We start from the raw sequence: 12,081 nt of genomic DNA, 5'->3' as shown, positions 1-12,081 counted from the left end.
TGGCATAAAGTAATCAAGGTCATGAAAAACAAGGATCTGAATCCAAGACTTCTCTATCCAGCAAGGCTATCATTCAAAATAGAAGGTCAAATAAAGAACTTCCCAGACCAAAAAAAAAAAAAAAAAAAAGACTAAGGGAATATATTAGCACCAAACCAGCACTGCAAGATATGCTAAAAGGAATGCTGTAATTATTAGAAAAAATGGGAAGAAAAATATAACCACACTAAACGAAAATGGCAATAAATAACACATATCAATAATCACCTGAAATGTAAATGGTCTGAATGCTCTGATAAAAAGACACAGAGTAGCTGACTGGATAAGAAAGCATGACTCAACTATATGTTGTTTCCAAAGACCCACCTCACAACAAAAGACTCACATAGGTTGAAAGTGAAGGGATGGAAAAAAATCTTTCAAGCAAACGGAAAGAAAAAAAAAAGCTGGGGTGGCAATACTCATATCTGATAAATTAGATTTCAAAATGAAGGCCATAACTAGAGACAAAGAAGGCCATAATATTGAAAGGATCTATCCAACAGGAAGATATAACCTTGGTAAACATGTATGCAGCCAATATAGGAGAACCAAAATATATTAAAAATCTTCTGGAGGACTTCAAAGGAGAAATTGACAGCAATACAATCACAGCAGGGTACTTAAACTCACATCACTGAATAGATCCTCTAGACAAAAAATTAACAAGGAAACACAGACTCTAAATGAAGTGCTAGATCAAATGGATTTAATAGATATCTACAGAGAATTATATCCCAGAACTGCAGAATTCACATTCTTCTCAGGTGCACATGGGACATTCTCAAAGATAGACCACATGTTAGGGCACAAATTAAGTCTATACAAGTTCAAGAAGATTGAAATCATATCAAGCATCTTCTCAGATCAAAATGGCATGAAATTAGAAATCAATTGCAACAAGAACATGAAAGGCATTCGAAAACATGGAGGCTAAATAGCATGTTATTGAACAGTGAATGGGTTACCATGAAGATCAAGTAAGAAAAACTTCCTGGAAATCAATGAAAACAAACACACAACAAGACAAAATCTATGGGATGCAGTGAAAGCAGTTCTGAGAGGGAAGTTCATAGCCTACCTCAAGATGCAAGAAAAATTTCTAATAGACTATCTAACCTCACAACTTAAAGAACTAGAAAGCCAACAAAAAGAAAACCCCACAACAAGTAGAAGGAAGGAAAATGGTAAATATCAGAGCAGAAATAAATGACATGGAGACCAAAAAACCAATTCAAAGGATCAATGAAACAAAGAGCTGCTTCTTTGAAAAGAGAAACAAGATTGATGGACCCTTGGCTAGACTCACCAAGAAACAAAGAGAGAGAACGCAAATACACAAAATCAGAAATGAAAGAGGAGAAATAATAACTGACACCACAGAAATACAAAGGATCGTTAACAAATACTATGAACAATTATATGGCAATAAATTTGACAATCTAAGTGAAATGGACAAATTTCTAGAAACACATAGTCTCCCAAAACTGGACCTGGAAGACATAGAAAAATTGAACCGACCAATAACAACAATGGAAATTGAAGACATAATCAAGACTCTCCCAGCAAACAAAAGCCCAGGCCTAGATGGCTTCACGGGGGAGTTTTACCGAACATTCAAAGAAGAACTAATACCCATCCTCCTCAAACTATTTCGAAAAATTAAAGAAGAAGGAAGACTTCCAAACCCGTTTTATGAGGCCAGCATAATTCTAATTCCAAAAACAGATAAAGATGCTACAAAAAAAGAAAACTACAGGCCAATATCCCTGATGAACATAGATGCCAAAATCCTGAACAAAATACTAGCAAATCAGATCCAGCAATACATCAAAAAAATTATTCACCATGACCAAGTGGAATTCATCGCCATGACCAGGATGCAAGGCTGGTACAATATTTGCATATCAATAAATGTGATACACCACATAAACAAAATGAAAGATAAAAATCATATGATCATATCAATAGACGCTGAAAAAGCATTCAGCAAAATCCAACACCCATTTCTGATAAAAACACTCAGCAATTTGGGAATAGAGGGATCATATCTCGACATAATACAGGCCATATATGAAAGACCTACAGCTAACATCATACTCAATGGACAAAAACTAAAAGCATTTCCCTTAAGAACAGGAACAAGACAAGGATGCCCACTTTCGACACTCTTATTTAACACAGTACTGGAAATCTTAGCCACAGCAATCAGACATGAAGAAAAAATAAAAGAGATCCAAATTGGAAAGGAGGAAGTGAAACTGTCATTATTTGCAGATGACATGATATTATATATAGAAAACCCCAAAGACTCCATTAAAAATCTACTAGACTCAATAAATGGATTTGGCAAAGTAGCAGAATACAAAATTAACGCCAAGAAATCGACAGCATTCTTATACACCAATAATGAACTCACAGAAAGAGAAACTAAAAAAACAATCACATCTACCATTGCAGCAAAAAATTAAGATACCTAGAAATAAACTTAACCAAAGAAATAAAGGACCTATTTGCAGAAAACTACAGGACATTGAAAAAAAAATAGAAGAAGATATAAAAAAGTGGAAGTACATACCTTGTTCATGGATTGGAAGAATTAACATTGTTAAAATGTCCATATTACCCAAAGCAATCTATAGATTCAGTGCAATCCCCGTGAAAATCCCAACAACATAGGTCACAGAACTAGAACAAATACTTCAAAAATTCATATGGAACCAAAAAAGACCCCGAATAGCCACAACAATCTTGAAAAAGAAGAACAAAGTAGGCATGATCACAATACAGGATATCAGGTTACACTACAAAGCTACTATAATCAAAACAGTCTGGTACTGGCACAAGAACAGGCACATAGATCAATGGAATAGAACAGAGAACCCAGAAATGGACCCAAAACATTATGCTCAATTAATATTTGACAAAGGTGGAAAGAGCAGACAATGGAGTAAAGACAGCCTCTTTAATAAATGGTGTTGGGAAAATTGGACAGCTACTTGCAAAAAAAATGAAACTAGACCATCAACTTACACCATACACAAGAATAAAGTCAAAATGGATAAAAGACTTAAATGTGACTCATGAATCCATAAAAATCCTAGAAGAAAATGTAGGCAACAAAATTTCAGACATCACACACAGCAGAATTTTCACTGATACATCACCTAAAGCAACTGAAGCAAAGGAGAAAAATGAACACATGGGAATACATCAAACTCAAAAGCTTCTGCACACCAAAATGGAAAAGCAACCCACTGTATGGGAGAGCGTAATGGCCAATGATACATCAGATAAGGGGTTAATTTCCAAAATATATAGAGTGCTCATACAGCTCAACAAAAGAAAGACAAAGAACCCAATTTAAAAAATGGGCAGAGGGCCTAAATAGACACCTCTCCAAACAGGACATACAAATGGCTAAGAGACATATGAAAAAATGCTCAACATCACTAATCATCAAAGAGATGCAAATTAAAACAACAATGAGATATCACCTCACACCTATCAGAATGGCTGCCATCAACAAATCATCAAACAACAAGTGTTGGCTAGGGTGTAGAGAAAAGGGGACTCTAGTACACTGCTGGTGGGAATGCAGACTGGTGCAGCCACTATGGAAAACAATATGGTGTTACCTCAAAAAATTAAAAATTGAACTTCCATTTGACCCAGTGATCCCACTTCTGGGAATATACCCTAAGAAGCCTGAAACAGCAACCAGAAAGAATATATGTACCCCCATGTTCATAGCAGCACTATTTACAATAGCTAAGATCTGGAAACCGCCCAAGTGTCTATCAGTAAACGAATGGATAAAAAAGCTGTAATACATATACACAATGGAGTACTATGCATTTGTAAGAAAGAAAGATCTATTATCTTTTGAGACAACATGGAGGGACCTGGAAAGTATTATAGTAAGCGAAACAAGCCAAACAAAGAAAGACAAGTATCGTATGATCTCACTTATTTGGGGAATATAATGAATATAACAGTCTGAAGAACAGGGTAGTCCCAGAGATGTGGAAATAGAGTACAGACTGACAATCCCCAGAAGAGGGGGTGCTGGGGGGGGAGATAAACCACAGAACTTATATGCATGTATGCATGACCAATGGACATGGACAACAAAGCTGGGGACAGGACAGAGAGGAAGGGGGAGGACAGTGTTAATGGGGGGGGAACATCTGTAACAAAAATAAATAAAAATAAATAAATAAAAATAAAAAGATGCTGATCTGCTTGGCTGGTTTGGCTCAGCGGTTAGAACATCAGCTTGTGGACCAGAGAGTCCTGGGTTCAGTTCCCGCTAAGGGTACGTACCTCGGTTGCAGTTTGTGCCCGGCCCTGGTTGGGGTCGTGTCGGTGACAGCCAGTTGATGTGTCTCTCTCACATGGATGCTTCTCTCTCTCCCTCCTGCTCTGTATGAAGATAAATGCAAAAAAAAAAGGGTACTGATCAGCACTTCCCACCTGGCACCCTACCTGGCATGTTGTCTCAGGTTCTCGGAGGTGACCAGGAAGGCGGCCCAGGGTGGTAGTCGAGATCACAGACTTGGACTGAAGTAGACGTAGGTGAAAGTCCAGGTGTGCTGCTTACTACCACGTGGCCTTAGACAGTTGCATGATCAATTCAAACCTGTCTGCCCCTCTGAAAATGGCAATAATCCTACAATCTCCTAAAGAGATTGTGAGGGTTGAATGACATAGTGTCTGAAATTTGAAAAGTGCTCAGAAAATACTGGCTATTAAGGACAAAGCTGTTGGGACATTGGGGAGCTAGCCAGGTGCAGAGAGTGATCACCACAGGTCTGAACACTGGACTTAGAGCCCCAGTTGGATTAAATGCTCTAGTTATCTATTTAATGCCCTGTGAAGGACCGTGACTGTGGTGAATACTCCCCCTTTGGAGAACATCAACAATAGATTTCTGGCATTTGGTCTCCAGCTCCATGGGTTTATCACTGAAATATTATACGTGGATGAAACACAAAGGAACCACCTGAGTAACACGGACTGAAATCTCTCAAGGAGGGCAATGGCAGGATTAGAATCTGAGCGTGGAGGGCTGGACATCTTCTAATCCTGTGCCATCTGGGATTTCCTGCTCCCAAAGACATTTCTCACTAAAGCACTCTCCCAACACAGCAGCACGTACTCCTTTAATGATCAGCTACACCTGCAGCTTTTCCAGAAACACGTTGTGGCGTGATCAAGCCCTGAAGCAACACACGCCTCACCCTGCTGACATACCTCCACCCGCCCATAGGTGTCCAAATGGCACCTGACCCATCTGGAAGTGACTTTGGACTTTTCATCCTCTTCAAGTTGCAGTCCCGAGCAAGTGAGGCTTCCTATTTTCTATCTGCCTTGGGCCTGGCCTTAGGTACTTTTCTGAGACCCTGCCTCTGCCATGGTGATTGTCTCTGAGGATGGCTATTCTTTTGAGGGGACATTCTATTTTTCTTTCCAAAGTGATAGAAAAGCAGAATATCTATCCTGAGACTAGTGAAACACAACAAAATAAACCTTGTTACAATAGATTATTACCCACTCTTGGAGGGGATATTTTATTGAACAAAGCCATTAGATAGTTGGTGTGATTACCATTTATTTTTACCCTGATGCTCCATGACTGTGTCTCCATATCTGCTGTTCTGAAATACACACAGACACCCCCTCCTAGACACATACCTACCCAGGACTTATTCATGGGCTATGGAAAGTTGACCTCTGCCCTCCAAAATGTGATCCAATACTTTGTGAATCAGTGGTTTAACTGTCCTGCAGGATCAGTGTCGGGATTAACATCAAAATGACATCACACACAATACATCTAAAACATTATGTAAATTAGAAGTAATATAGTTCTTAGCCTTTGTATACTTTCCAGATCCCCTCGCCCTAGGAAATAATAAAAGAACATCACAAGACAAAAATTCCGCTCTCCGCCGAGGAAGCTGAACTTTGATCCCCCTTGGGCATTCTGCACATTGGTGATGTCCAAGGAGTGATCAATACCCTCATTTCTCCCTAGTGTTCCTTTTACTAGTCCATTCGGTAGATTTAATTCAAGTAATGTACTTTATGGAGAAACGAAACCAGGTCCTAGATGATGTCACTTCCTGGTTTGAGCCCTCAGCTTCCCTGCCCTGCAGTGGAGAGGAGAAGGGGCGGAGAGGGAAGGAGAGGACAGTTTCCTTCTGTTCAATTCATGGTGGTAGGAAGCCCAATAAAGACTTGTGTGGAACTGTTTGGAATACCTCTAATTATCACAATTTTTTTAAGGTTGCAGTAGCCTCAAAGCCAGGTGCATTGTTTTGAGTGCCATAAAACCTTCAGTGTGGGGCACAAACCCATGACTGGTTAGCTCAGTAGTAGAAAACATGAATTCCTATGCAGCAAAAGGATGATTGAGTTTAATGCAGGGTGGTTCGGGAAACTGGCTGTGGAGTAAGGGGTGGGCCACATCTGTTTAATAATAACTTGCACCCTGGCCGGTTTGGCTCAGCGGTTGGAGCGTCGGCCTGCGGTACAAAGAGACCCGGGTTCGGTTCCTGCTAAGGGCACGTACCTCGGTTGCAGTTTGTCCCCGGCCCTGGTTGGTCGTGCGGGTGGCAGCCACTCGATGTGTCCCTTCATGTTGATGTTTCTCTCTCTCTCTCCCTCCCGCTCTATCTGAACAAAAAATGGAAAAATGTCCTCGGGTGAGGATAAAAAAATAATAATAATAATAATAACTTGCAAAACCCACAGCTATTCCTTGGAGCGAGGGAGGCACCCAGGGCTTGGGAACAAGATGGCTGAAAGGAATTGTGATACACGGAATATACAAAGCATACAACTGTGACATAACAGGAGTCCTGGGGGAATGTGGCTTTCTTGTGACCCCTGCGTCTCCTATATATCTTTTCTCTCTGCATACCATTTCCCTGACAACAGCAATTTAATTATAGTACAAAAACCAAGAAACACCCTTAACTGAGTGGCAAAAGCAATGAAGTTTTAATTTTATGATATATAAATCCCCGAGCCTCTTGTTTGGGGCATCGATACCTACATGTTCATTGAAAGTTAGGGGCTAATACATTTCCTCCATTTGTCAAAGAATAACATGACTTTTTCAAAGATGGTTAAATGGAAACAATGAAACTAAAGCATAGTCTCCTTTCTCACGGATGGGAAACCTCATTTTTGAAGAGTCAGCAATACCTAGTATTTGAAAGAAAATGGCACTGACTTGCGTGTGAAGGTTTTCTGTGTGACTTTGGAGGAGTCTCTTGATCTCTCTGTTTCAACGGCAAATGTTTAAATATCTTCAGGATGAATACTTGAACAAGTACTGAGTAATCACTGGCTAAATAGAAGATGTTTTGATGAATGCTCTGTATTTCCAGCCCAACTGAACCACTTAATGTTTCTATATGCATCACACGTTTTCCTGACTCCGCAATTTGGCTTATGCCATTTTTTCCACTAGGAATTCACCCTCCTGTTTCCCTTGTTCTAATTTTACTTATTCTCCAAGGACAAGGTTAACTGTCTTTTGTGTTATCAGCTCTTCCTGATTTCTTTACCTGGAAGTATTTTCTTTTTCAAACCCTTAAACACAGTTGTTGTTCTCTGTTTCTCTTAGGAATTTGTAGATCCTTCCCATTTATATGTATTTTTGAAAAATATGTTCTTACTGCCCGGCCAGTGAGGCTCAGTGGTTGAGCATCTCACCTACCCATGCACCTGGTGGTCACCAGTTTGATTCCTTGTCAAGGCACATGCCCAGGTGGTGGGCCTGATCCCCAGTGAGGGGCATGCAGGAGGCAGCCAGTCGATGTTCTCTCTCATAGATACTTCTATCTTTCTCTCCCTCTCCCTAAAATCAATAGAGAAAAAAATTTTTAATATGTTTTTATTGATTTTTTTAGAGAGAGAGAGGAAGGGAGAGAGAGATAGAAACATTGATGAGAGAGATACATGGATCAGCTGCCTCCTGCATGCCCCCTACTGGGGATCGAGCCCGCAACCTGGGCCTGTACCCTGACCAGGAATCAAACTGGGACCTCTCAGTCCATGGGACGATGCTCAATCCACTGAGCATCACTGGCTGGTATATGTGTATTTTTTAAGCAAATGACTTATGCCCTTCCTTTAGAGGGCAAGACTGTTCATGATTTATCTCAGAACTTGGCATGTGATAAGCACATAATAAAGGTTTATTGAGTAGGTTATGTGATGGTTAGTTTATGTGTCAACATGGCTAGGCTATAGTACCCAGTTATTTAATTAAACACTAACCTAGGTGTTGCCGAGAAACTATTTTGTAGATGCAGTTAATGCTACAATCAGTTGACTTTAAGTAAAAGAGATTGCCTTCAATAATATGGAAGGGCCTAATTCATCAGTTGAAAGTTCTTAAAGACAAAAACAGAGTTTTGTAGAAGAAATTCTGCCTCAAGTTGCATCACTGACTCCTGCTTGAGCGTCCAGCCTGCCAGCCTGCCCGGTAGATACTGGCCTGCCTTCTCCACAGATTCTGAGCTTGCTAGCCCTCACAGCTGCGTAAGCCAATTCCTTGAAATACCTCTTTACATATGTATATGCTGTTGGTTCTGTTTCTCTTGAGAACCCTGACTGATACAGATGGAGGGGTTCATTTTAGCTCAATATATCCAGTTGATCATTTAAATTAAGTGACTTACTTGAACTTCAAGCTCCAGGAGGACATGAATTTTTGCTTTGTTCACTGCTGTTTCCTAGTGCCAAGAACAATGCCTGACACATAATAGAAGTTCAATAGATATTTATTGAATAAGTAAAGAAATAAAAAGACATTTTATGGGAAATAAAACTTCTGACTATTTACTGGGCTTACACTTACCCTCACGTACTTTGGCTCTTGCGTTAACATGAATGGCAGAAAAGAATCCCAGTCCTGCTCCTGTGAGTTCTCACAGGCAAGTCCTTCCCTTCTCTGCACCCCACTTAGTCACCTGAATTATTAAGATGTTAATCAGGTAGAAATCTGAGTTTCTTCTTACATTTCTTTGACGTCAATGATTTTTATGCATGACTCTGATATCCTTAATCTTGCACCTTTTTTTGCCATTATACACGCTTGCATATTATTTATTGGGTGAAGATCATAATTACTTTTATTACTAATCAAGTACCACCTGAGATTTATAAAGTTACTCTTTTCCAAAGCACTTTAAGGAGCCTGGTTTGCTAGGACCAGACTTCTTCCATATCACGGTTGTAAAGAGATGAAAGGGCTCCTTCAGGCTTTTTGCCTAAACCATCATTCCTTGTCCCCAAGGGCTTTATAAGCTGGCTATAAAGGCCCATAAATACACTCATCCTGCACCTGGGCTTCAGAACATCAAAACTTTGCTTCTAATTTTAGGGCCAGGAAATTATTTTATAACTGTTTTTGCAGCCTCTTATAAATAAGTAGTTCCCGGGGTTAAGTTCTTTGGGTAGCCTTTGTTTCCTCTCATCCTGTGGGAAGAAGGATTTCTAGAGTCTGAATGTTACCTGCTGAGCCCTGGCTGGGCCCTAGAAATGCAGAGGCCATATATCCACACCCGAGGGCCAAGCTGCTGAATAAATTTCAGCAGCAGGCTTTGCTTCATCCTCCACCAGCGGAGAATAAGAAGCTATTAGCCAAGATGTGCCAGGGAGGGGGTCTTAATGCACTTACAGATTCTCCTCTGTTGATTTCAGTCTAATTCTTTCAGAGCTGCGATCCTAAAACAATAAAATAAAATTCTTGGAAGACATCCTACTATGGAATGTCAAACTGTGCAAGAATAGACTAGGGAAAAATAAACAAATAAATAAAATGTGTTAAGAAATTGTACTGAGCACAAGATTGCTTTATTTGTCTTTTGATGTCAGTCACAGTCTCAGAATGTCACGCCTGGGTGACACCTTATTCTATCCATTTACCCTTGAGGAAAAGGATTTCAGAGAGAGGAGAAGACTGTCCTCTGTTCATGAAAGGAACTAATGGCAAAAGGCAGGCTAGCATCAGTCTCCTGACTCCCAGCCCACTACTTTTATCTGCATTTATTTATTCATAATGTTTATCTATATACCCCAATCTCTCCCACTGTCCCCTAAGAAAACAAGACAATTCTGAGGCAAGTCAAAGTTCACAAGCTCATATTCCCAGGGTAGTTGATATAGACACGAATCAGAAATTAGAATAAGGGGGCTGTGGGTTTTTTTCTTTCTTTCCTTTTTTTCTACACTGGAGAATTTAAGAGATTCGAAGTTTTTTTTTTTTTTTAATATATATATATATATATGGCTTAGAAACTAACAGAGAAAGAAGTAGAAGGCATGGTTCAAGAAGTATATTTATGGTTGTGTGTGATAATGTTGTCAGAGCTGAAGGAATGTCAGCATTTTCCTCAAATGCCCTCTCTCCAGGTTTTGCAACTTAGAATTTAAAATGAGCTTTGGACCACAACTCAACATGCCAGGTCTCAGTTCAGAGGAAACAACTTCTATGCACGTGCTGTGCTGGGCATAGTTGGGGGGTGGTAGGGAGAAAGTGAAGTTTTTCAAACAAACTCCTTATAGTGCAGGATAGAGATAATCAGTTTCTGACAAGCCTTAGAAAACAAGCAGGCGTTACTACCATTCCCCATCAATTTTATATGCCTGCTCAGACAACCAGCTCGGTCATCACAATATGCTTGTGTAAAGAAACGGGTTAAAGGAAATTTCTTTTTTCTTGAGAGCTTCTCTGAATGCAAATTTGGATGTGGAATATGTGTGTGAAGTATGCTGCATGTGTCTGAACCACAGCACTTCTTTGTATGGCGTGGAATGAAATAGCCTGCTAGAACTGGACAATAGAAACACCAGACACAATGAAATATGTTTGTATTTTTATTTTATTTTTCTTTATTGATGTTAGAGAGAGAGAGGAAGGGAGAATGAGATAGAAACATTGATGAGAGAGAATATCAATTGGCTGCCTCCTGCATGCCCCCACTGGGGATTGGGCCCACAGCCTGGGCATGTGCCCTGACCCACCACCTCTTGGCGCATGGGTTGTTGCTCAACCACTGAGCCACACCGGCCAGGCAATATGTTTGTATTTTAACCCTAGAAAAAGATACAATCCTTGATCATAGGAACTTATGTGAAAACAGACATAAAACACTTTATATTTAGAGTACAAAACAGTTCTGTTGTGAGGCGGATGCTTGTGGGAACCTGTTGTCAGTTATTACCTTCACTGAGAAAGACTCCTAGAGTCGTAGCTCTTCAGAGCTGAATGGCACCTCTAGAGTCAAGAGTTCCTCACCTACTCAGGAATTCCCTCCAGCACAACCCTGACAGGTAAATAACAGGGTTCTGAACACCTCCCATGATGGGGAGTTCATTAATTCATAAGGCAGCATATTCTGTGCACAGTGGCCTTCATTGTTAGAACGTGCTCCTGTATCCTGAGCTGAAGCCTGTATTTCTCTAGCTGCCACCCATCTCTCCTGGTTCCACCCTCTATAGTCACCCTTCAAAAACTAGAAATTAACTTCCCCTGTGACAGCCCTTGTTTACTTGCTCACACTACAGCAAACCAAACATCTCTAGTCTTTGGTGACAAGATCCTGCCCTCTACCCTCGGCACCTGACCCAGCACCAAGGTGCATACAAGGCAAGATATGAATTGGTGTAGAGGACCTACAGCCCAGATGCTCGCCAAGTTCAAGGGCTAGAAGGGGATGGAGCAATGTCAAGGTATTGGTAGGAGGGTCTCCACAGTTTCTCCTATCAGTGAGGCTAAGGCATTCCTATAGAAAGAGGATTTCTAGGGCAATTAATCAATTTGCTTTTTCTTGCCTGATGTGTAGAGGTCAAGTCGACTGGGTTTCCCCAGAAGAAGGAGAATTGGATATTTGGATTTACATTTTGGTTATTTTCTCATAGAGTGTATTGAGCAAACAACCTGAGCTCAGATTTTAAGGTGGCAGAAAGAGGAATAAAAGGCTTTGTTTGCCATTATGGAATCTAAATTGAGCTTTGGGA

Source organism: Molossus molossus, unplaced genomic scaffold, assembly GCF_014108415.1.
Source record: "Molossus molossus isolate mMolMol1 unplaced genomic scaffold, mMolMol1.p scaffold_m16_p_5, whole genome shotgun sequence".
NCBI lineage: Eukaryota > Metazoa > Chordata > Mammalia > Chiroptera > Molossidae > Molossus > Molossus molossus.
Note: the sequence above shows the minus strand (reverse complement) of the source record.